This window comes from Phyllostomus discolor, chromosome 6 (genome assembly GCF_004126475.2).
Source record: "Phyllostomus discolor isolate MPI-MPIP mPhyDis1 chromosome 6, mPhyDis1.pri.v3, whole genome shotgun sequence".
NCBI classification, from domain to species: domain Eukaryota; kingdom Metazoa; phylum Chordata; class Mammalia; order Chiroptera; family Phyllostomidae; genus Phyllostomus; species Phyllostomus discolor.
The window spans coordinates 125874821-125902246 of record NC_040908.2 but is presented as its reverse complement, the minus strand read 5'-3'; the positions used below and the strand labels follow the sequence as shown (position 1 = coordinate 125902246).

Here is a 27426-nt window from a genome sequence, read left to right as displayed (position 1 = left end):
CACCCATGCCTGTCCCAGATGATATTAGGATTTATGTGTTCAGTGTTCTAAAATGCATAGTGATATAGAGTATTTTTCCCTATTTCTTATGCTGGTAATTTCACGGGTCTTTTTGCTGTGAAGACTAATGTCCCACAGCTCTACCACTGGTGATGGTGAAGTGTCACAGTCCTAGTCACAGACCGATCTACTTAGTTGTGAAATATGCCCACAAACCTACTGTTCTGACCCTCCAACCTTGATCATTAACTGGACACTTACCTTATTCTTTAACCAAACCTTGATTACCAACAGCCTGACTCTCTCATGTTGTTCTAAGGACTGATTATCACATGGACTATCATGAGAGATAAAGTAGGAGATTCAGAAATAATTTGTGAACAGCCTGGATATATGAGGGCCTGATAAACAGGATGTTCAGTATGTTGGGAGTGATATGGAAGAAACATTTGACTGCTTTAAATCACCATTTCTACAAACAAACAAACAAACAAACAAACAAACCCTGCCACCCTTATGGAAGTCTCTTTTGTAAAACATCTGTTACTGTTTTACTCGGATTACCTTTCTCAATAAATTTGGAAATATGGAAATGAATAAAACCTAACTATTGAGAGCCATCACACCCCTCTCCACTTTTACCATACCTCCAAGGCAGTCAATGTGTTATAATGAGATCTCTGTGTAAATAGCACCCTATTTATCAGCAATGCCAGTTACCTTGACCCATGTGCCTTTTTTTATCACTATTTTTCTTGTGTTATTTTTGTAAACTATTCCTCTTAGCTCAAAGACTGCTACTTTTATTTCTTGATTATTCACACAGCATAAAACACCCCTTTCTTTTCTTGAGTCACACCTGGGAAATAAACACTAATGTTGAACATACTGATATAAAGCTGTTGGCAACAAACTAGTAAATGCTGATGGAAGGAAGCTAAGCTTAAGAAACACTGAAATTCTGGCTCCATGTTTTAATAATTGTAAGAATAATAAATGTTGTTTTTCCTCCAAAGCTGGACCTTCCACTTATAAAGCTGCAAAAACAACAAAGAAAAGGAAGCAAGAGAATGAAGCAGAACAAGATGAAGATAAAAATAAATTCTCAATGGTTTGTAATCACCCCTTGGGCAGATACTTTTGCCCTGGAAGAGAGTGGAGTGTCCAGGCCATAGAATGCTCAAAATCTCAGAGGCTTACTGGCTTCTGTTTCCTATGGTTTAGCACAGTGATTCCCTGTTAGCAACAATGTGCCTTCAAGGTATCTTGGAGAAGAGCAAAATCCCCAAAAGCCTGGTTATGACTCTGTCACTTATGTGGGACCACAGTCATATTACTTGATTTTTATGAGTCATTCTTTTCCAAAATGGGAAAGCAATGGGGCATTATGAAAATTGATGGTTATTAAATAAGAACCAATTCATTTTCCTTTTAGTTTTCCTCCCTAGCTCCATTTTCTTCTTCTGCCCATCTAGATTCCTTTCTGTTTCCTATGCTTACCCAACTTTCAGACATCTTGTATTTTTCTGTTCTCATTATCTAGGATACCCACCCACATACCCTTTTGTCTGAGAAAATCCTATTCATTCAATAATATAGCACATGCAAAGTGATGAATACAATAACTACCTTTTGGTAGTTGTCTTTCTCTTTTTAAATTATTTTCTCCTTTTATCCCCCTTTTATGAGTTTGTGTTACATCAGTTTGGTAAAGCCTTTTCTCACTTTGTATTCCAGGAATACTTAATTACCCTTTCAAACATGTCATCAACGCATTTTGAACTTGCCATCATTTATTTATATCTTCAGACTTGCATCATAGTGCAGTGCAATTAACTACTTATTTATGTCTTTCATAGTTAAGTGTTTTTAAAGATTTTATTTATTTATTTTTAGGAGGGAATGGAGGGAGAAAGAGAGAGAGAGAGAGACATCAATGTGCGGTTGCTGGGGGCTGTGGTCTGCAATCCAGGCATGTGCCCCGACTGGGAATCGAACCCACGATGCTTTGGTTTGCAGCCCACGCTCAATCCACTGAGCTACACCAGCCAGAGCTCATAGTTAAGTTTTAAGCTCTTCAGTGTGGGAGCCTGTATTATACTTCATCTCTTGTTCATCCCATCACCTAAAACTTAGAAGAACTCTATTTATTTTTGGAAAACTAATGAATATATTCATGCATTCATAACTGATAAACTTAATCAACTCTTTTTGTTATAGAGAGACAATATTCATTATCACTGTCTCCATTTCTTTCTAGAAATTTAAAAAATTCTTTAACAATAAGAAAACACCCAGTGAATCACCTGCTTATTGTTCCAGAGATCCTCAATCAAGCAGTGATAAGGAAGTAACAACTGAAAATCAATACTTTTTTGACTTCATCAGGCGGCTTAATCTGGAAAGTTATTATCCCAAGAAAATGACCAAAGTCAATACTCTTTTGATAAAAAAGACCTCCTTCCATGACACTCAACCAAGAGCTGAGGGGGAGCTACCATTTTGTTTTCTGGAGAAACTTTTGGTATTAGACTATCATTTTCGATACCTAGTTTACAGGGGCAATATAGATACTATGCCCCAGATGCTGAGAAACACAGAACTAGAAAAAACATTTGAGGACTTTTTCACTATCAAGAAAACACAATCAACTGCAATACAAACTTGTATCCACCCAATGGATATACAAATGGCAATTTTTCACTGTGCAGATGACTTTACCAGACAGTATGTTTTAACCAAACTTTCCATTTGTCAGTTCGCTCTCCCACTTTTGGTGCCTGATCCTTGTAGTTCCAAAATTGAATTTCCTCTTTGGTCTCTCAGGCAAATCCGGAGAAGCTGGAGAGAGGTGGAAAAAATAGGATGGGAGAAAAAAATTAAATATTATAATAACCAGCTGATCAGCTGGCAACCTATACACGTGGTATCTTTCATAAGAGTTGGAAATTCTGTCTCTACTTCCAAATCACAGATTTTAAATTCACTCCTGAGTAGAGGCAAACATGACCATTTTTTCCACCATCAATCTAGGGAAGACAATAATAGATGTCTACTGATAGAAGGTATGGTGGAAATCTGCTGGTTCTGCCCAGGTGGAAGAGCTGAGGACAGATTTGAAAACTGTATTGCCTTCACCAATCTCCATGGAAATGCTGAAATGCATGAGAGGCAGGTTAGGTTCCTGCGAGAGGTTTCCTCAGTCACTGTCATCCTCCTGTCAAATTCTGATTTTGACAAAATGAATAATTCTTTCCTACGTGAAGTTTGGAATTCACAGAAGCCTCTCATTTGCTTATTTGAAAATGTAGAAAATATTACAAATGAGGATTTTGTTCACAAAGTGAGAATTGGGATCAAGGATTTAAATAAGGTAGAATTAGCTGATAAAATTATAGCTACATTAACACAGTTGCTGAAGAAGTCTGGATTTTCTCAGAGTTTGAGCGACTGGGCCAAAATTGCTAAGAATTATGGATTTATTATTGACGAGGACCAAAGAGCCTGCCAAGAATCAGAAATAAATACGAATGTCCTTAGGGACATCTTGAGAAAAGTGAAATTATCTGAGATAAAGGAAAAGTTACTACCTCTTCAGGGAAGTCTATGGCATGATTGGTGTAAGAAGGATAGGGAACTCCATCAAATGAGGGAAAAAGGAAACAGGAGCATTGAAGAATACAAGAATGAGATTGAGAAGGAAAAGCAGAAAATACGTTGTGAGCAGTATCACAAATATACTAACCTCAGTGACCTGATGAAGTCCTTCCTTGAAAGTCTTCAGTCACACCCAGAGACCCACACAGAGCTCTACTTTCTGCAGGGGCTGAGTATGTTAATGGACCAACTAACCACCAGAGAGTTAGAAAAGCTCCACCAGAGGCACAGTTTCCTCTTGGCTCAGGTGCAAACAGAGAAGGAGAAGCAATCAAAGAGAGACTCCATCAGACGCTGGGAGGCTGAGCTAGATGCTGTTACCAAACAGATCAGTGACTCCACCCTGGGAATTGAGCATCTTCTGAGAGAAGCTGGCCAGATCTATGAAGCTCTGGAAGAAGCTCCCTCCCAAGCAGATGCAAGGTTACTCTCTCTTCCCCAAATAGCCGCTGACCTGATGATATCTGGGACTCCCATGGAGCTGATGGACGGGGATGCATCTTATGTGCCCCTCAAATGGGTGGCAGCTATTTTTGATAAGATCTCTGAGAAACTTGGAGATAAACGGGTATTTGTTCTCTCTGTCCTTGGCCTGCAGATCTCAGGAAAGTCCACTCTGCTGAATGCAATGTTTGGGCTGCAGTTCAGTTTCAGTTCTCCAAGTTGTACCCATGGGGTCTACATGCACCTCCTGAAGGTGGAAGAGATGCTTAGAGAAGAGTTAGGATTTGATTTACTGCTTGTTGTGGACACAGAAGGACTTCGGGCCTCAGAACTCATTAAAAAAGCACAGAATGAGGAAAATGAGTTGGCAACTTTTGTCATCGGGCTTGGAAATATAACTCTAATCAATATTTATGGGAAAGATCTATCAGAAATGCAAGACATTCTGCAAATAGCCATCCATGCCTTTCTTAGGATGAAGCAACTGAATATCTTCCCGAGATGTCTATTTGTTCATCAGAACATAGAAGAAATTATAGATACAAATCAAAGCATGGAAAGGAGAAGGTGGCTACAAGGGAGATTGGATGAAATGACAAGTGCTGCAGCCAAACTTGAACAGTGCTCAGACGTATCTCACTTCAGGGATGTCATTAAATTTGATGTCAACACTGACATCCATTACTTTGCTCACCTCTGGGAGGGTTCTCCCCCAATGGCCCCTCCCAATCCCTGCTATAGCCACAATGTTCAGGAACTGAAGAAAAGGATTCTTAAACACGCCAAAGAAGAATCCAGGGGAAATATTTTGAAGATATCAGAACTTAAAGTCCGAATACGGGATTTATGGAAGGCCTTAATGAATGAAAACTTCATTTTCCAGTTCAAGAACACCCAGGAGGTCATGGCTAAGAATAATCTGGAGACCATGTGTAACAGGTGGGCCTGGAAGCTGAGAAATTATGTGCTGGACTTGCAGAATCAGCTGAGCACCCAGATTCAGAATGGAGAAGCTGAAGAGATCAAGAAAAACTGGATTGATAATCGAGTGGTGGAAAAACAGGAAGCCATTAACCAAGAACTTGAAAGGTATTTTCGAGAAGACAAAGATAGAGATATCTTAGCTCAGTGGAAAGGAAAATTTGAAGATTATTTCAACAACCTTAAACAGGAGCTTATAGTAGAAACTATGAGAAAATGTGAGGATCAAATTAGGGGAAAGAAAATACAAGATCTTTGGAAAGAACAAAAAGTAAAATTTGAACAGAAGTTACTAGAAAATATCAGAGGGATGGCTGTGTCCCCGGGTGGGAAAGAGCTACATGATAAGGAGCTGAGAGATCTGTTCAACAAGACCTGGTCAGAGAACATCTCCATTCTATTGCCTCCTGCAGGACCATCTGCAGAGGGTCCTGATATCGATATTCAGCTAGAGAACATTCTCCTGGAGCACTTTAAACAGCATCCTAATATTGTGAACAAAATTAGGTATCGTGATACAAAGAAAACATTTTGCATCAACTATTCTAAGCATGTTATCACTTCCCAAAAGTTCCAAGTATATGGACCCTCTGTGGAAGAGTTTGAAAAAGATATCATAAACAAGACAACAGCTCAAATTATACAACTGGTCAGAGAAATCATACACAAAAGAGAACAACAGAATGAGGGTTACAGTTCCAGTTACTTTCATGAAATTCTGCAAGTGATCCACACTGAGGCTGAGGCTGCATCTCAAGGAGCCAGATTCATGCTGACAAACAGATATGAGCTAGAACTTGCCCTAGAGCTCTTCCAAGAGGCAGCAAACAGTTTTAAAAAGATGTGCATTACATTCAGGAAAGCAAACAACCCTGCCCTGTACCTAGAAAGTAAAAGAGAGGAATGTTTTACTAATTTTAAGTTGCTCTACAAGAACCATCAAAATATTAACTGATTTCCTTTGTTGCAAAGAGTTTCTGCTACTTTGTATAGTAAATTGGAATAAATACTCAAAAAGCTTGTCAGAGTTCTGGCTGGGTGACTGTTGGTTGGAGTGTCATCTCATGCACCAGAAGTTTGTGGATTTGATTTCTGGTCAAGTAGGTTCGATTACCAGTCTGAGCAAGTACGGGAGACAACAAACGGATGTTTCTCTTCCTCTCTCTCTAAAATCAATAAGTATCCTTGGGTGAGGATTGAAAAAAGAAAACAGCTTGTCAGATATTCATCTAGCTCTCCTTTTCCTCTCTTGTATTGCTTTCTGTAATGAGTGTTTTTTGTAGACCAGATAATTAAACCAATGCATATTTATATCTCCTCTGGGAGTTGTAGAATTAGTATGTGCCTGTGTAAATAAAATTTCAAACTAATTTTTTGAAAAAAGTTTAAATCAAATATTTGTTAGAAATAACATGATACATATATAACTCACATTTTAGATTATCTCAAGTAATACAAAATTATACAGCAAAGAAAAATAAGAAAAATTTAAAAACCAAGAATGTATTTGGACTTTGTTTCTCCCTCCTCCTCTTCCTTTCTTCCTTGATATACTCCCTCCTATATTGTTTATTTATCATTTGAGTCCCTGCCATTTGCCAGGAATTTTGCTGTCAGGCACATAGAGCCGTAGAAGACATGGCCACTGGGTGATAAATAAATGAGCAGACAGTTTCTTTATATTGGCCATCAGGTTGTTTATTTTTTCAGGTGGCCTGGGACCCACTAGGGCAAAAGCCCATTGGTGCCAAATTCCAAACTTTACACACCCAATAGTTTTTAACATAGCCCAAATAAGCACATGTAGTACTTCCCTGATTTGTATATATTGCAAAACTCACCCCATAGAAAGATAAACTCTGGGGCTGTAGAGACCTCAAGCTGTGGCTGCCTCTTGGATTTCTCTGATTCAGACACTCTCCTGGACTGCAGGACCCTCTCTGAACACCTGGGAGTTGCCTTGTTCGTTTTTATTCAGCAGGGCTGCCACCTGGATGGTCTCAGGCTGTGAGGGACGCTCCCCCCTCTTCAAGCTGCAAACCTGTCAGTTACCCAAATACAGACAGTGTTCTACTGCCCTCTTGTGGTTATTCCTTTCACATCTATCAGCCCTGAAATGCTTCAAACCTTTGCTGGGGCTCGCATTTTGTTCAAGGACTGCTTGAGAGGAAGAAGTATTATTGTCTGCAACAATTTACATGATTTGCTATCATTGAAGTAATTAAAGAAACATATGGAAACCAGAGAGAGTGAGGCTCAGCTTAGCCCATGTTGGGAAAAACTATCAGGAAATGTTCTTAAAGTAAGGGAAATGAAGCCTGAACCAAATCTGGAAGAATGAGAATTGTCTGCCAAAGAGGAGACAATTCTAGCAGGAGGAAGAGCTTGAACACTCTGAGGCATAAGTCCACTGACATGGTCAGAGCACGGGTTGTATGTGGGGCCTCGTAAGAGATTAAATTAGACAGGGAGGCAGGCACCATGTCGTATAGGTCTTGTTGACTCTCATTAACATACTTGATTTTATCCTGGGTGGGAATTTTTTAAAGATGCATACTGTGCTAAACAATTTCCTTTTGTCTCTTCAAGATCCCTCTCACCTTTCTACACTTTGCACTGAATACTATGAAGCTAATCTTAGTGGTCTGAACCACCCAGTCTTCCTTGCCTTCTTGTATTGGGGTGCAGCTATGGCCCCCCAAATGAAGAATTTGAAATGGGGTCCAGAACTCAGGGTGTCCAGGAAATATAGAAAAGTAGGATATCCATCCTCCCCACCCAAGACAAGCCAGGATGGGGGATAGGACAGAAGGAGCAGGGCCATTGAGTGTTATTTTGCATATTAACAGCTGGCTCACTTCATACCTGGTATGCAAAAATGGTTATTTTGTATACCAATAACAGCAGACTAGTCTTCCAGGCAGAATGGAGCCAGAAGGTATGCATAACTCTGACCCATGATGAAACTGGGAGGCAGCTCCCTCTGGTTATAGCACCTGCCTGAGGGCTTGGAGATGGTTCCCTCTGCTCCACACCACAGGGCCATGACTGCCCTGACTTACTATGGCAGCCCAGAAAGGCTGAAAAATTTGGGAGTGCTGGCAGGTGTAGCCAATTGTGGGAGGAGTCAGAAATGGGGCTGCAGAAGATTCATGCCAGGATTTAAACCCAGGTGCAGCAGCCATGCAGGTTGGAACCACAGCTTAGGAAGCAGGAAAGCAAGATATAGCATCCATGCAGAGCTCTCTCTTAGTGGTTTGGAAGAATGAGGGGAGACAATGCAGGACAATGAGAGAGGACAATGTGAGACCTTGCAAGGAAGGGAAGGGGAGAAAGAACTGTTGATGGTGGGCCATGCAAAGGTGCCATGTAGTTTGGATTGAGTGGAGATAGTGGCAGTGACATAGCTGATGGTGCTGGGAACCTTGGGAGGCCTGCCAGCTGAGCCGGGATTACTGGGAAGACCAAGGAGACTAGACAAGCTACAGACTTCTATTTTTTCATGATACGGTACACTTGACTGACCTGACTGGGCAAAGAAGAGGAAGAAAGACTATGTGTTTGTGGATGTTTTAAAGGGACTTTGCTAAACCTTTATAACTTTTGAATTAGTAGTTACTTTCCTTTTCACTAAACTCTGGCATTGAGAGTCACAATTCCTAAGGGCACAGGGCAAAGTGAATATAGTACAGAGGGTTCATTTGGTAACAGTATCTTGTCCCCCCTCATGGGTCCATTCTGTAACATTGTGACTACAGGTTGAGTTTGTGTTACAGAACAGACCCAGGTCGGGGATAGGCAAAAGATAAACTATTACTGAATAGACCCACCCTTGTGCTCTGGGAGTTCCCCCTGACCCCCGTATTATGTTCGCCTTGCCTGCCACCAGGGAAAGACATCTCTCAATGCCAGAGATTGGTGAAAGGAAAGGAATTATTTATACAAAGAGATATACGCCCTTAGAGTAATGACTTAATGTCTTCATTAAAATACTAAAGTCCTTTAGAACACCCACAAATGCACACAGTCCTTTCTTCTCCCTTTTGCCCAGTCTGGGATACTGTATCTTAGGAACAGAAGTAGAAGTCCATGGCTCAGGTAGTCCTCGGTTCTGGCACCATCAGCTGTGTTGCCCTGCAATCTCCAGTTAGTCCAAAGCCATGTGGCACCTTCTCATGGTCCACTAGCAAGAGTCCTTTCACCCCTTTTCTTCCCAGCAAGGTCTCTCCTGCTTCCTAAGCCACATGGCAAAAGGGAGCACCCTAAAGCTGCACAGTCCCAACTTTTTCCAAAGCTGCGTGTTCCCACAAAACCCAACATGGCTGCTGCACCTGGGTTTAAATCCCAGTGCCAATCTTCATTTGTAGCCCCATTTCCGGCTCCTCCCACAATCAGTTGTACCTGCCAGCATTCCTATATCCTTCCAGCTTTTCTGGGCTGCCACAGTAAGTCTGGGCAGGCATGGCCCCATGGCGTGGAGCCAGTCATCTGCAAGTTCTCACGCAGTTGCTGTAACCAGAGAGAGTTGCTTCTCAGTTAAATCATGGGTTGAAGTCACTCCCATCTCCCTGGCTCAAAGCAGGGCCACAGCTATTTAACATATCCATGAAGCCAGTTAAAAGTTATAGATATGGCCCTGGCTGGCGTAGCTCAGTGGATTGAGCACGAGCTGAGAACCAAAGTGTCGCAGGTTCAGCTCCCAGTCAGGGCACATGCCTGGGTTGCAGGCCATGACCCCCAGCAACCGCACGTTGATGTTTCTCTCTTTCTCTCTCTGTCTCCCTCCCTTCCCTCTCTAAAAATAAATAAATAAAATCTTAAAAAAAAGTTATAGATATGTTAAATTACCATGCCAGAGGTTAGCTGCAAAGCTGTTGCTATGCAAAACAGCTCTCAATCGCCCTGCTCCACGTGTCCCATCCCCCAGCTCAGACTTGTGGGGGTAAGGACACCATATATAGATATATATATATATTTCTAATATTTCCTGAATATGAAAACACCTGAAATATTAGAAACACCCCGAGTTCTGGACCCCATTACAAATCTCTATTTGGGCCCCCCATTGGCTGCACCCTGTTACATTTGGGCAATGAGGGAGGTTTTCACAAGTGACTGGCAGGGAAGAGGGGTTTGGAGAGAATCAGAATGTCTCCATCTGGTTTCCTGTTTGGCAGACTCAGGTTAGCAATGACCCTTTGCTACAAAGACAGTTATTTGAGAATTTTCTTTCCTGCTCCAGCTAGCCCATGGAGCTTCACAGTCCCTTTGACCCTCCCTCTATAAGTAGTCCTTTCACTAAACTTGTTTTAATTACCCCCTTAAATGTGCCATATTTTTGCAAGTAGCTTGAGTACATTCTATTTCATAGCTGTGCACTATCCTTTGAAGGCGAGCTACTCTGCAGATCCCTATTGCCAGCTCTGCCAAATACCTTCTGAAATAAATTTTGCATGTGGCATATCAAATTGCTATTTCCCTTGCATTAGATACTGATGAATAAAAGAGCTTATTTGTTCTTATTCAGAACCTTCAGTTAGTTGAAGATTTTGCACAAGTGTGGATAGAGGAGAGAATTCCCAATCTGTTAATGTTACAGAACAAACAATGGGGGAGGCCTGGGATGATATACCATTATTGAAAGAAGGCGCCGGGTCCGTTATGTCTGCCGCCCGAGGAAAGACATCTCTCAATGCCAGAGATTCGTGAAAAGGAAAGGTTTATTTAATGCTATACAAACTTCAAGTAGTGACCTAATGTCTTTATCAAAAATCCTAATGTCCCTAAAAACACCCACAAACAGACACAGTCCTTCCTTCCTTCCCCCTTTGCCCAGTCCAGAGTACCGTATCTCAGGAAAGGAAATAGAAGTCCATGGCTCAGGCAGTCCTCTGGTTCTTCCCAGTTAGTACTCCATCTTGACTGGGAGACCTCCCTGGGTTCCCGACACCCTCAGCTGAGTCGCCGGGATCTCTGCTAAAACCAGGTGGTGGTTCCCACTTCTAAAGCTGCGGGGGTTCCCACTCTGGCAAAGGCACGTGGTCCTCTCTCCCAGGGCCCCGGGAGTCCCCACTCTGCCAGAGCAGCATGGTTCTCTCTCCCAGGGCCGTGGGAAGGGAGAGTCCCCACTCTGTCCGGGCCACGTGGTTCTCCCTCTTAGGGCTGCGGGAGTCTCCACTCTGTCAAGGCCGCGTGGTTCTCCCTCTCTCAGGGCTGTGGGAATCTTCACTCTGCTAAAGCTGTGTGGTTCTCACTCTCAGGGCTGCTGCATAGTTCTCCCCCTCAATGGCTGCTGCCTCTGGGTTTTAAATCCCCGGGCCCGCCTTCCTCTGCAGCCCCATTTCCAACTCCTCCCACACTTGGCTTCACATGCCAGAACTCTTATCCTTCCAGCTTTACTGGACTGCCATCCTGAGTCTGGGCAGGCGTGGCCCCATGTCATGGAGCCAATCATCTCCAAGCTCCCACGCAGGCGCCGTAACTCGGGGGACCTGCCCCCCAGTCCCATCTTGGTGGGGAAGTTACTTCCATTCCCCTGGCTCAGGGCCTGACCACAGCTATTTTACATATCTAAGCGACCAGCCAAAGGCTATAGATATGTTAAATGACCACACCAGAGGTTAGCTACAAGGCTGTTGCTATTCGAAACAGCTCTCAAAGGCACTGCCTCATTTGTCCCTTCCCCCAACCCACACCCTGTGGGCGGGGGGGGGGGGGGGGGGGGTGAGGGGGGTGGTGAAGACATCCTAAAATCTCCTGGACACCTTGAGTTCTGGACCCCATTTCAAATGCCCATCTGGGGTCCCCCCTCTTGGCTGCACCCTGTAACATTAATTTGCTTAAAGACAGGGGTACAAAACACATGCCCTGAATATGAGAATAGCGAATAGAATACTTCTGAGGCTGATATTGTTGATAATGCAAGAAAATTGTGGTTGGTTGTATAAAAATTATAAGGTTTTTCTTACTTTGATGCCTTTTCCATGGGTAATGATTGATGTAAAAAGGTTCCAGCTGCTTGTGCTCCCTATGTGATCTTACTGTTACACTGAGATAGGACAGTGAGGAGCTAGGACGATTCCTGTGCAAGTGGAAGAGGGAAGCTGAGAGACAGCTGAACACAGTGGCCAAGCAATTTACAGTCAGTGCAGGTGTTCACCAGTGTGGAAGGAATGGAAGTCACTGAGGGCCTGGCAGGGGCAAAACTGGGAGAACAAGGACCTCACTCCCAGGGCAATCTCTTCTCCCTTGCCCTTTCCTCCCTGGAGATAACATCTAGGCCTTGGTTATGTTTCAGATCCAGACCCAGAAAATCAGCAAATCTAGGTGGATGACTCTTGAACCAACTGCAGTGACTAGGCACCCCCTGCCCTGGCACTGACCAACCAGAGGAGACCATGACCCTAAAAGAGCAAAGCTGGGAAACCAATGAATGTTCTACTATAAGTCCCCCCTGAGAACTCCCATAAGGTTTCCACCTGTAAGAAAGAAATAAAATCTTGAAAACAAAAAGCCCAGCATGTGAGTGCTCTCCCTATTGGGAGCAGGTGGCACTATTTCCTTTCCTTTCTCCACTCTCTGCTTGGAGCTGTCCCCAAGTTACATCATGAGTCAAAGCCATGCCCATCTCCATATCTAGCCTGTTATCGATATGCAATAATAACCATTTTTGCATATAGGTGTGAAGCTAGCCTGCTGTCAACATGCAACATAACTCTTAATCCCTGTGCTGCTGCTCTGGGGCTTCTTGGCCTACACCCCATTACAAAACCTTCTTTCCTTGTTTCACTGTCTCCATCTTTAATAAATGCACTCTCTTAATCATCTGGACTTGTTTTATGGAATCTTTCCTATACAATTCAAGAACCCACACACTATAGCTAGTCCTAGGGAGACCCACTCAGGGCCAGGCTCCTGTCTGGGAATGGAATATGGCAACCAAAAAGGGACATTCCTCTGTGGTCCTATGCCACCAGGCCAACTCAGATTGCCTCATGGGTGGAATGGGGAGATTCAAGAGAGAAGCCCACCCAAGACCACCGTGCAGACTGGGACAATGCTAGGTGCCAACAGAGGCCCATTGTGCCCCGCTGGCTCCTTGATTTACATTGGGTGATCTTGGGTGAGATCACTCAGAATTCTGGACTTCCCTGTTGTTATAAGGTAAGAGGCTAAATATTTTTTCATCTATCTTTTATTTTTTAAATCCTGGAGGAAGATCTAGAGGTTAAGTTTTGTAAAGAAGCCATACTAAGGCAGGACAGAAGGAGAAAGTGGATGGATAATTTTTAACTTTGGTATTTTAGTTGTAGTTGCTTTTTAGTAGTCTTAACAAAACCTTTTGCTGGAAGTCTGTGCGTTGGCATGGATACAATGGCCTATGGGTGATGAAGAAACTCCATTGGGACTTCCGGACATTAGTACATAAAGTGCTGTCATATCTCAGCCTGAAATAAAAAGTTAAAGGGAAAAAAAATTTTGTAAGAAGATACTATAAGGTAAATGGTTTGTAGATGAAACTATGGCTGTAAGTAGGAATTTATATAAGGTTCTGGCCTTGTTCCTATCAGACAGAATGCGATGTCTGAGTAGAAGATTCTTTCCTTACACAGACTGCTGGGGAAAGAGATGTTGTGAAATCTTCTCTTTGTCCCATTCTAATTGGATATGTCAGGTGGGGGAACTTTTAAATTGCTTCAGCTTAGTCAAGGAGTTAATTGAAAACAATGTAGGTCACTGAGGGTTGGGGCCGGGGAACATCAAGAAATTGGAATTCAGAATATGTTATGTGCAGGGACCTAATAAAGAGGCAGCTTATTGCTGCAGCCTTCTATCATCACTAGATACCACAAATGAAAAGTGACTAGACTACTTGTTGACTCAAACATCACAATTTCTAGATTTTATATATTAAATACGATAAAAAGATAACTTTTACCTTTTAAAACCCTCAAATCTTGATCTTTCTGAATTCTTGTCATGGACACTGGCCTACAGTGTCCTCAGTGTTATGGATGAGATATGAGATAAATTCACAGGAACTCCTGAGTCCTGTGGAGGAAAAGGGATGGCACGGCTACCCTCTCAAGGGGAGGATGCCTCAGGGTGGCCTGGCCACTCTCTCTAGGGGAGAGTGACCCGATCCTTCCCTTCACAGATTTTTGTTGGCTTTTAAATTGCACAGGAATACAGGTAAGTTCATTAATCATTGTCAGGCAGTAAGGATAAAACAATAGAGAACATACAAAGAACTACAAGGGCTTATTCTGAGTCAGGGTCTGTTAGCTAAAGGGCTACAAAACTTTGGGAAACAAAGTCATTACCTGCTCAAACCCTGATCATTTAATTGAGAGCATTCTTAGCAAAGCAGGTTTCACAGGAGTTTATGTATTCTTTCTCAGGCCTGATCACTTAGGGAACCTGCGCTTTCCAGCACAGGGCTGTACTGCCCTCTGTCATTGTTTCAGGATTAAGTCAGGCAGAGGAGGCAAGATAGCCAAGAAATTAGGAGACATCTCACAGGCAGAATGAGGATTCAGGCTTTGTCAAAGCCGAGGGGTGAGGGTCCATCACCCCCTTTTGCTGTAGCCCCCCAAGTCCTTCCCTAAGGCCTTTATGTGATCATGTCTATCTTAGGTTGTTCCCCCCTTGGGGAATCTTACCTGTCATTGGCTAACTGATCAAGCATTGGCGGCCAGTTATGGATGAAGTAAAAGGAGCAGAAGTGGAGCTTCTGCCAGGGAGATAAGCTTTGTCTCCTTAGAGGTTTATGGTCCAAAGGTCGCTCACTTAGCCTTAGTCATGGGGGGGGGGGGGGTTACAGCTCCTGAAACCAGGCAGGGTGGTTTCCAACAAATTCTAACTTGGTAGAAAGCCAGCTGACTCTGATTCCAAGTTTGAAAGTACATTTTCTTCTCAGAGATTCTCTTATCAGTTAGTAGTGAAGGAAAGAACACAGAACTATATCTGTTCATCTGAAGACACACTGTAGACAAGTATTTTCTGCCTGGGGCAAAATCCTTACTGAGAGTCAGTCAGCTTATTTCTGGAAATTGAAAAAGAAATGGAATATCTGCCTTGATATTCCATTAAAAAGATCATTTGAATAGTTTCATAAGAATGCTTATGAGATATTCATTTCAAAATTAATAATAATGGAAAAATTGCCCACATTTTATGTTATATCACATTTATATAGAGAGTATCAGCAATTAAAATAGTATGCTTTTAGACCAGAAATAGAAAGACCAAAAGAATCAATGAAGAAATCATAACCAGAAATTTGCTACAAGATAAAGGCAGCATTTCAAGTGAGCCAACATGTGTGGAAACAGAAAGGTTTCTATATTGCTGGTACATGGGAGGGCAATTGGTACAGGAGAGGGCAATTTCATAAAGTGTATCAGAAGCCTTACATAACCATTATCTAACAATTTCACTTCTAGGAATTATCTAGTAAATGTATAAATACATACAAGACAATTATGGAAAGATATGCATCATAGAATTGCACATAAGAGAAAATTTCAAAAGCATTTATAGTCCATTACTCAGATATTGCTAAGAAGATAAGTTGTATGTCTCTTCAATAGATTTTAATAGAGAGATAATGAAAAATGAGGCAACTCCTCGTGTATCTACATAGAAAGCTATGAAAAAATATTATGCAAAAATGAAAGTTACAAAGAAGCACATACAGAGTGGGGCAGAAGTAGGCAGAGTGGGGCAAAGAAGCTGTTCATATGGAAAATGACACACAGATCATGCTGATTACCATAACTTTATTAACTCTGTGTTTTGTATACTCACTCCTACAAACCTACTTTTTTCCCACCCACACTGTGTAACACGATCCAATTTTGGTAAAATAAAGTAAATGTCATTTTATACATTCATTTAATTTTTCAAGACATATTTATTGGGTCCACAATATGTTCTAGGTACCATTCGAAAAGTTCACCATCACAATGATCTCTCAGACAAAACTTTGATCTTCAAAAATGTAAAGAACTCATACTACTCAACACCAGGAAGATAAACAATCCAATTAAAAAATGGACAAAGGACCTGAACAGAAACTTCTCCAAGGAGGACATACAGAGGTCCCATTGACATATGAAAGGATGCTCTGCCTCACTAGTCATCAGAGAGATGCAAATTAAAACCACAACGAGATACCACCTGGTACCAATCAGAATGGCCATCATTAGCAAATCAACAAACAACAAGTGCTGGCCAGGCTGCAGAGAAAAGGGAACCCTAGTGCATTGTTGGGGGAATGTGGACTGGTGTACCCACTGTGGGAAATAGTATGGAATTTCCTCAGAAAACTAAAAATGGGACTAACTGCCTTTTGACCCAGTGATTCCACTGCTGGGAATACACCTTAAGAATTGTAAAACACCCATTCAAAAGAACATATGCAGGCTTATGTACATAGCAGTGTTATTTACAATTGCCAAGTGCTGGAAACAGCCAGAGTGCCCATCAGTAAATGAGTAGATCAAAAAACTGTGGTACATTTACACAACAGAATACTATGCAGCAGAAAGAAAGAAGAAACACTTACCTTTCATGAAAGTAGGGATGGAACTGGAACTTATTATGCTAAGTGAAATAAGTGAGGCAGAAAAGACAAATACCATATGATCTCACCTATAACAGGAACTTAATGAACAAAACCAAAAAATGAGAAAAAGAGAACCAGAGGTATGAAACAAGGAAGAGAGTGAGAATGACCAGAGGGGAGGAAAGAGGGTATTGTGGAAAGAAAGAAGGGGAAGGGCCTAGTTAAAAATAGGTATAAAAGACACATGGACAAGGACAACAGGGTGGGGATTGACTATGGGTGCAGTGGGTGGGAAAGTGGCCAATGACAGGGGAAAGTTGGGACAACTGTAATAGAACAATAAAAAATAAATAAGTAAGAGTTTGGCATCAAGGAGTTATTGAAAAACTGATAAAGTTTTTCTTTCTACCTCCTCTAGCAAGCAAAGCCCTACTGGTTACAGCAGGGCATTGTCAAGAGGTAGGAAGAGAATCCCACCAAAAGCGGGATCTGATGCCTCTGTGTCTTTCTCCAGCAGGATATTATGATATAGTAAGAAATGTACATTTGGTCTTCATCCCAGTTCCTGACATAAGGCCCCTCAAATCCTTGTAAAAATTCATATAATTACTAGGAACATCTTTTGATAAATGAGGCGACCTGAGGTGAGTTTCTGGAGGGCTCCTGAATGGGACTAATCACCAGAAAGTCAAAGCCATGATTAGAAGGTTGGCACCATTAGTTGCACTCCCATTTCATCCAAGGACAGGGGTTGGAAATGGGATTCATAGTATGTCATGCCTGTGAGAGAAAGCCTCCACAAAATCCCAATAGCATGGGCTTCAGACAGTTTTCAGGTTGGTGAGTGCAGCCCTATACTGGGAGGGTGATGCAGCACAGCTCCATGAACACAGAAGCTCTTGTGCTCAGGATACTCGCAGGCTCAGTCCTATATATCTTTTCATCTGTGTCCTTTGTCATATCCTTTAATAAACTGGTAAACATAAGGAAAATATGTTCCTGAGTTCTGTGAAACACTCTAGAAAATTAATAGACCCTGCAAAGGGGTTTGTGGGAACCTCTGATTTGCAGTCATGTTGGACAGAAGTTATGAGTACGCCCAGGGCACCTACTCCTTGGGGTCTGAATCTGAAGGGGTCAGGCAGTACCCAGGGACTGAACTCTTAACCTGTGGGCTCTGACACTATATCCAGGTAGATACTCTCAGAAAGGGTAAAATGTTAGGATGCCTGGTTTGTGTAGCAGTATTGCTCGGTAAAGACAAAATATTCACACAGCTGGTGTTGAAACAAAGAAAGATAAATTGTTACAAATATACCTGGGTTATCAGATTTTTCTTCCTCTTCTCCCCATATTTCTTGGTTAGCAAGAATCTTCCAACAGATTTCACATAAGGCTAACATATCTTAGAAGATGTGTTTTCTTGGCCGGAGGTGAGCCTGCTGAAAAGGGGAAATGCCAGGCAGCAGAGATTCAGTGACCTTGCTCCCCTTCTCTCTCTAATTAATGAATTAGAGGTGGATTTCCCTGCCCAAAGCACTTTCAGTCAAAGCTGGGAGTAGGAGTGAAACTAGGGTGTGGTAAGTGAGGTACCTAGAGTGCAAAACTTGAGGACTTCCTCACTCTCAATTTCCCTTGCACCATGTCTCTCTGGCTTCACCCTCCTCCCAGCCCTTGGTGGGCCCCTGTCATTGGTTCTCTCTAGTATCTCTAAGGAGGTCTGGGTGAATTCCTTTTCCCTCATTTTATTCAGAATAAGGCTAGAATTTTCAAATGGAAAGAATGGTAGGAAATTGGCAGGAAAGCAAGAGAGCTAAAAATGAGAGCTTACAAATCACATTCACTAAGCACTTGACAAACATTCTTGTCATCTGGGAGTTGAATGAGAACCAGAAATGAAACCAAAAGTCTTTCCTCAGAACAGGGCATTGACCTTAGCAAAAGGATTCAGCTGTGTTGGAATAAACTCTTTTGTGAATCTGATTTTGAGGCCAGTAGAAAGTTACACACCGTTTACCGAGATCTCACCATATACATACATGTGTTCAAATGTGACAGAATCTAAGGTGGGTCAGACACACACTCTATCATCTGGAGACTCACAGAGTCACAGAAAGAAGTTTCTTCTGCCTGCTGGGATGAAAGTCAGTTCTCCTGAGGCAGATGCTGTTGAAAAAGAGAAAAGTTGAATCAGGTGCTAGTGACCTGAGAAGATGACCAACTCCTGTCCTTAAAACCATCTTAACATCTGTGGTTAAACCAGTGGCTTTCATAGGGGGATGGAAGGAAAGTGGGGGTGTGGGGGCAGTTTTCCTGCTGGTTTCAGTAAAAGTTTTCTCATCAGCACTTTACATAGACCTACATCAGCCTGACTGCTGTGGTCAGTCTCCTCCTATCTGGACAGGAACTGACACTGCTGACCCCTGTCATGTACTATAGCAGAGACCCAAACAGAGGCTGTTAACTAAAAATCTGATTGCTGTTTTTGTTCCCACAGGTTTGTTAGTTTATTTATTTCTGGTTAGTACAGTATTGTGTAAAGATTTTATGCTTTTTATTCTCCATCACAATAGCAGAGCAACAGACAGGATACAGACACTGATACAAGACCCAGCATATGAGTGCAAAAAATAAAAAAGGAAAATCCCCCCAACACTGTATGACAGTGGCACTTGTATAGAAAACCTCAGAAATTTGAATTACACACTTGATGGAATATTACAGCTGGTGACATTCCCTTGATGCCTCTTATTTTGATAGATTTGATCTTCAAACAAATTGTGTGCTAGGAACAAAAATCGGAATTGAATTACTACTTCAGGCTAAGTATTTTATCCCCATTAACATTATGTAAGGGAGATAGTACTACTGGCAAGAATTCATTCCACTACTCAGCTGCTCTCATTCCTTGGGTTGCCCTCCCCATACCCAAGACTTAATAAATATGGCTAATTATAGCTGGATGCTGGGTGCAGATCTGTTTCTGATCGGCCTTAAACACTCTTGCTTATTAGAAAACATCAATACTCCAAGGGAATATAGTCAATGATACTTTAATAACTGCGTAAAGCATCAGGTGGCTACTTCAATTATTGGGTGGGTAATCACTTCGTAAATCATGTAATCACCTAGCTACAATGCTGCGTACCTTAAACTAATATAAAATAATGTTTAATGTCAACTGTTATTTAAAATTAAAATTAAAGAAAAAAAACACCAATACTATATCTAAAGGAAAAAGTAGGAAAAAGGATGATGTGGGTAGGATTTGTGGAGGAACTGAAAAATGAGTATAAAATTCACCTGGGAGAATACCTGTGCATCTGAGTATAAAAGTTTGAAATAGAAGAACAAGGGGACAGGGGGTACTGGTCTTCAATCAGTATTGTAATGCATTATTTTCACAGAAAGATAATAAAACAAAAATCTTTACGTGGGTTTAAGTTTGAGGAACAACTGTAAGAAATAACATTACTTGGGATCCCTAATATAAAAGATCATGAAGAGTAGAATTCTCTTTCTCACCATAAACACAGAATATGCTTCTTAGATTTTTTAGCTCATCTTGAGTTGAATCATCCAAACCAGGAAATAAAATGTTGAAAGATTTTATTACTTTCAAACTAACCATTTTTGGAACACAGAGCTTCAAGACTTGAAACGAATTCTAGCATAAAAGTCTTTTATAAGAAATAAGAACCAAGCCCTGGCTGGCATAGCTCAGTGGATTGAGCGCAGGCTGGGAACCAAAGTGTCCCAGGTTCGATTCCCAGCCCAAGTATATTCCTGGGTTGCAGGCCAGAACCCCCAGCAACCGCACATTGATGTTTCTTTCTCTCTCTCTCTCTCTCTCTCTCTCTCCCCCCCACCTCCCTTCCCTCTCTAAAAATAAATAAATAAAATCTTTAAAAAAAAGAAATAAGAACCAACAAATTTTATTAGCACTGAGTGCTGCAAGCATCTCATAGACCAGGCAGATAGGAATTTTCATTTATAGGTGAAGGGTAATAAGGTTCTTTTAGAAAGAACAGGGTATGAAGGAGTGGGATAACCAGGGAATGCTTTTCCCTGAGGTTTGCTGATTCTTAGGCAGGATCTTTAAGGGGGATTGTTTGCTGGGTCAGAAGGAGAGCGGGTCAAAGTAGAGGGCCTACAGAAAGGAGAAAAACTTAATTAGGGGTTAGTAACAAGCATTTTGTTTCTATTGATCAGTGGAGGCAAACAGATCAGCTCATCTTTTCTGAGGCAAACAAAGAAATGGGAATTGTAAAGGGTCTGTGTGTGGCCACATTGTGACTGAAAAGGGGAGGCATCAGTAAGTCTTTTCTCTCTAAGCCATTTGGAGAAGGGCAGCTCTTTCTAGTAAGACATATCTAGAGCACAAAAGGGTGGATAGAATTTTTAAAAATAGTGTTCCAGGACTAAAGGGCTCAGAGAAGTTTAATATTGTTATTATAATTCATGTAACAAGGGCTCAGAGAAGTTTAATATTGTTATTATAATTCATGTAACAAGTTTAATATTGTTATTATAATTCATGTAACAAGTGTTACAGCACAGAGGATAGAGGTACTCACTCAACCTGGAAGATAAACGGATGGCTTTGCAAATAAGGAGAAACTTGAACTGAGTCAGAAGTATGAAGTCCTGGGCAGGGAAGATGGAGAAAGACTCATGGAAAATATTATTTTAAGGGAGGAAATTTTTCCCTTGTTCTCTTCTACTGTTGTTGGCTGCTCTAACAATCAAATTGACATAAGATGGTTGGTTAACAGGAGAACAACAAATTTAATTATATACATACAGAAGCTCAAAAAAGGCATTTAGACTCAAAGATAGTCAAGCAATTGAGGCTTATATACCATCCTGAGCTAAGGAGAAGGGGGTAGAAATCTGAAGCTTCAAAGGCAAAGAAGGCAATTCACAGGTGGATGAGAAGAGCAATGGTTTGGCAAACAAATGTTCACCATGCCATGCAGATTAGTGTTTCTGATATATAAAGTTATCTCTGCTAAAGTTTCTGTTCCTGGTATAGGCTTCATATCTAAAGTCTCTCAGGCAGTTAAGGAGGAGGTTAAAAGTTTTCCCTCAGTCTGCCAGGTCTTAGTTGCCTTCAGCTCAAAACAATCCATCTGCCAAAGTGGCACATTTATTCTGATTCCCTTCAACACACAGGATTAAGAAAACTATGAGGTTGAGGAAGGAGGGCAGAGTGTGGCTTCTGAGGGGAGAAAGTGAATTTAAAAGTAGGAAGAGAAAAAAGGGTGACTGTGAAACAAATTATGATAATTGTTGCCAAATTATGAGGGGTCTTGAATGGCAGGGCCAAGTAATTTGATTATATAATAAAGTAATAAAAGTGTTCAAAATTTGTAAACAAATAATTTAAATATGAGTTTCACTTGATCACCAACTTACACCATACACAAAAATAAATTAAAGGTGGATAAAAGGCTTAAATATGTCATAACACTATAAAACTCCTAGAGGAAAACATTGGCAGGAAAATCTCAGACATTCCATGCAGCAACATCTTCACAGATATGTCCCCTAAAGCAAGGGACATAAAGGAAAGAATAAACAAATGGAATCTCATCAAATTAAAAAGCTTCTGCATGGCTAAAGAAAACAGCATTAAATAAAAAAAGAACCAACTATTTGGGAAAACATTTGCAAATGATACTTCGGACATGGGTTTGATCTCCAAAATATATAAAGAACTCACATGACTCCACTCCAGGAAGACAAACAACCCAATTAAAAAATGGGCAAAAGGCTTGAACAGACAGATCTCCAAGGAGGACATACAGAGGTCTCAGAGACATATGAAAAGAGTCTCAGCATCATTAGCCATCAGAAAGATGCAAACTAAAACCACAATGAGATAACACCTCACGCTGATCAGAATGGCCATCATAAACAAATCAACAAGCAAGTATTGGAGGGGATGCAGAGAAAGGGGAACCCTAGTTCACTGTTGGTGGGAATGCAGACTGGAGCAGCCACTATGGAAAACAGTATGGAATTTCCTCAAAAAACTATGTATGGAACTGCCATTTGACTCAGCAATTCCACTGCTGGGATTGCTGAAACACCAATCCAAAAGAACCTATGCATCCCAATGTTCATAGCAGCACAATTTACAATAGCCAAGTGCTGGTAGCAACCTAAGTGTCTCTCAGCAAATGAGTGGATCAAAAAACTATGGTACATTTACATAATGGAATTCTATACAGCAGAGAGAAAGAAGGAGCTTATACCCTTTGTGACAGCATAGATGGAACTGGAGAGCATTATGCTAACTGAAATAAGCCAAGCAGTGAAAGACAAATATCATATGATCTCACCTTTATCTGGAACATAATGAACAAAAGAAAAAAGCAAACAGAATATAAGCAGAGACATTGAAATTAAGAACAATCTAACAATAGCCAGATGGGAGGAGAGAGGGGACAGTGGGGAGAAGGGTCTTCAGGAACTACTATAAAGGACACATGCACAAAACTAAGAGGGAGGGTGGAAGCAAGGGAGGGAGGTGGATTTGGCTGGGGTCAGGGAAAGGGGTGGGGAGAAAATGTAGACAACTGTAATTGAACAACAAGAAAGTAATTTTTAAAAAATTGTTTAAACAATATGTTCAATATTTCCTTTAAGGAGAAGATGTTCAGATGGAAAAAGTAAAAAACTAAATAAATAAATATGAGTTTCAAGATGCAATGTCAAAGCTGGACTGCAATATGGAGAGAAATAAAGTCAAGAGCATTTTCAACAGAGCAGTGAAAGAAATAGTGTAAATTAATGCCCAATATTTAATAAGTATCCCATAGGAACCACAGTTCAGGGGAAGAAGTAAGAAAGGTGGGGTCCCAGTACATAAAAGGGGCCTACATTACAATTACCCCCAGCAGGAGTGGATGGGTGCCCACAATGACTAGGGTTAGGAAGTTTCTAATTGGATCAGCCATTCTACGTAGTTAATCCAACAAGTCCAAAAAGCAGCTTCAAATACAAAAGGAATAATAAGGTCTAGGGTAGAAGGCTGAGAACTAGAGGCAAGTGAAAAACTTTTTTAAAAGTTTTCTATTCTGTGGTAATTGGTATATAACATCATATTAGTTTTTGTTGTGCTACATAATGATTTGATGTATGTACATTACAAAATTGTCGCCACAATAAATCTACATAATATCAACACCACGCACAGTTGCAGTTTTTTTCTCATGATGGGAACTTTTAAGGTTTTATTCTCTTGGCTACTTTCAAACATACAAGACAGAATTATCAACTATAATTACCATGCTGTACATTACATCTTCAAGACTCATCATTTACAACTGTAAATTAGTACCTTTTGACCTCCTTCACCCATTTGGCCCTCAAAACCTTCACCCTTAGCAACCACCAATCTGTTCTCTGTGTGTTCAGTTGTTTTATTTTTCATTTTCACATACAAGTGAGATCATACCTGTCCTTCTCTGACTAATGTCACTTAGCGTAATGCCTCAAGGTCAATTCATGTTGTGAAACCAGAAAAGACACTGGCGTTCAGGCTGCCTGTCACTACCAAACCCAATAAGCAATGACAGGGATTGAATCTTTATGGATGCTTTATTCAGATGGCTGGCAGTCTGAGATGATGATGGGTTCATACCCTAACAGACCATCTTGTCATTTCTTTCCAGGTGAACGTTTTTATACCAGGAAATAAACAAGGTGCAGTGAGGGCTTTGAGATTCAGGGAGGATTAGGTGAAAGAAGGTGCAACATTCCTGTCCTGGGCAGTTAGCTGTTCCCAGGGGTGGGTGTCTGTCTCTCCCTGGAAAACAAAGGCCCAGATGCCTCCAGTTGTCCCCAGGTGGTAATATTTAGCAGTGCCCCAGGAGGTCAGCTGTTTTTCCCAGGAGCCAGGATGGGCCTTATCTGCAGTTTCTGAAACAAAGCTTTAACATATACATTACTTTCTAGGCTTATAACTTTTTCCCTTAAACTAAAATTTTCCAATTCTTGAGTCTCCTATCAGTTGTAATGTCAAGATTTCCTTCTTTTCATGGCAGAATAATATTCTATTTTCTATATCTATTTATCCATTAGAGGACACTTAGATTGTTTTCATGCTTTGATTATTGTAAATAATACTACAATGAACGTGGGGGTGCAGATCTTTTGGGGTTAGTGTTTTAATTTTTGTTTTGGATAAGTACTCAGAAGTGGAATTGCTGGACAATTACATTTGATAAACACTGGAAGAGGTAGGACACAGCCAGAAGTGCCTAGAGCAGCTCATGATTAGCACCAAGGTCACAACCCCTTTTCACATGTTCTCCAACCACACAATCAAATTAGTCTCAAGGTAACTTCCATCCCATTACCTGCTTATTTCTTAGCATGTAAAACAATCTGAAATTACTTTGCTTATTCAAGTATTTATAAGTTAATGGTCTGCTTTCCTCACCCCCACCCCAACACTACAAAGCAAACTCTTAAAGGGCAGGAATCGAACTGATTTTATTCATCAATCATCCCATAGCCCCTAGAGCATTTCCCAGCATATGTTGACTTCCCTCAGTTAATGTGTGAAATAAATGCTGAAATTTTTAGCACATCTTTGCTAAGCCTCTGATCCACGGTACTTATGTAAACTAGTTTGTTTAGAGGCACCTTATCTTGATGGGTACAAGAGGGGAGAGGGTGAACATAGAGAAGGTCTCTGGATTAAGCAGGATGAACATATTGGAGAGGCCTTCCAGACTGCATAATGAGAACAGGAGTATCAGGCTTACAGAGAATTTTTCTTTAAAAGGAGAGAGCAGAAATGAGACAAATAATAAGTGGATGGGATGCATTTGTTAGTTCTTTTTATCAACAAACATTTATTGAACCAGAAGTGGTAATTTTTTTTTGAGAAATCTGGCAATTAGGGTCCATAAAGAAGATAAAAACTCACAGAGGAGTCAAAATCCAATCTTTCTTTAAATGGAATGGGAAAGCTTGAGCATGTTTTCTTGTCCAAAGCAAAGTAACTATGAAAGCAAGGTACTCTAGGTATTTTAGACTTGAAATATTGAACACAAGACCCAAGGGGAGGTGAGCAGGAGCAGGATTTAGAGGATAGTTAGTATTGCAAACATGTAAGGGACACTTCTTTGGGCACCAGAGAAAACAACACAAGGATGGAAGCTGAATATATTTGTAGGTAATAAAGGTTCGACCATATGGCTTCCACATTCTCTAGAATTGAAAATAGGTCACCAAAGGTGAGAGGATCCTCTACTAATAGTGTGTGGCATAATTTTTCCTACCATCCTAGCCCCCTCTCTATGCTTCAGGATTATTGGTTCACAGTGTTACTGGACAGCAATTGGCCTGGAGCAGGTCTGTCTCAGGCTGGTCTGTAGCATGTAGGATCTTGACTGAGTGCAGGAAAGATTTCACACCAGTCCAAGTGATTTTGAGAGTTTTTTCATTAAAGCTGGGGACAGTGAATCAAAGGAAGTACTTGGGATAGAAGAAATAACAGGAGAGCGCCTAGGTATTGCCCTGCTTTGGCTCCCTAGAAAAGTTACAGGAAAGGAGTGAGCCAAGGCAGGGCTGTTGTTAGCTCATTGGGAAATGAAGGTCGAAGAGATAGAAGAGAGCCAAGGTGGGGCTGCTGTTAGCTCACCAGGCACTCAGAGAATAGGAGGCTTTGAAGACAGAATCAGGGCGTGAGCCTGGGTTAAGCTACCACTGGTAACTGGTCCCCTGGCTGAAAGTCTCCTGGAGACACTTAGAGATTAAGAAGTGAAAAGGTTCATGCCTGAGCAGGGGCAGAGGCAAGATCTAGAGTGAGCCCACACAGAGTCTTTTTCCTGAGGGCTTTTAATCTTTTTTCTGGAGGTAAGAATCTTATGGGAGCATTTCAGCAGTATAGTCATCAACTTTTCAGGTGCATTTTTAATATGCTGATGTGTCAAAATGAGCACATAGTGGGGGTTGGATATATTCTTTGGTCTGCTAGTGTTTTACTTTTATCTTGGGTCTGTCTGGCTTTTAATGGGTTGTTTGTTATTTGTTCCTCTGACTTCATCTGTCCTTGGGTTTGGCTGGCACAAATGACTTTAACTGGGTCTCTGTTCTTTATTTTCCAGATGTGGAAAACTTAAGCTATGTATACTTTGGTTACAGAGGAGAGATATAAACCATTTGCTCTGGGATGTCCTTGGTTATGAGTGATAAGGTCTTCTGATTCACCAGCTTGCTGTAAGTTGCTCAGACTGTTTGGCCTTGTTTAATTTTCTTGTCTCAGTTTCCCTATTCCACTTGCTCAGGAATTCTCCTAGCTCCTTACTATCACATCACAAAAGGGCCCTCTCAGAACTTCTTACTTCTTTCTCTAACCCCATTGTCAAGCTAAGTGCCTGCAAATAGCAGAAGACCAATAAGTACGAGTCAATTAGATTTAAAAGTATGGGAATGTGATATCTGAGTGTGAGGAGTGAAGAGAGTCAAAGATGATTCTCTTTGGGGCCTGAGACACTAGGAAGATGGGAATAGGATGAGTGTGTTGAGACAACAGGATGAAGAGGTTTGGGAGGAAGGTGATAGGTGTAATTTGGATGCACCTATTTAGATCCCACCTTAGGTGCCCCTGTTGGTGACAACCATATCTCTGTCCCAGGCTGGCCCTGAAGGGGTTTCATTCTCTTTGGCCTCTAGAGATTCCAATTTCCTTTTCACTCTCCTCAATTATCCACAAACACCCTCCAAGTACTTGGATGTTCCTGGTCCAGGGCCTA

At 41.3% G+C, this 27426-nt stretch overlaps 1 pseudogene; it reads left to right on the top strand.

Annotated features, from left to right (window-relative positions):
* The window catches only part of LOC114498947, an 82122-nt pseudogene that overhangs the window by 3286 nt on the left and 51410 nt on the right, over positions 1-27426 (top strand).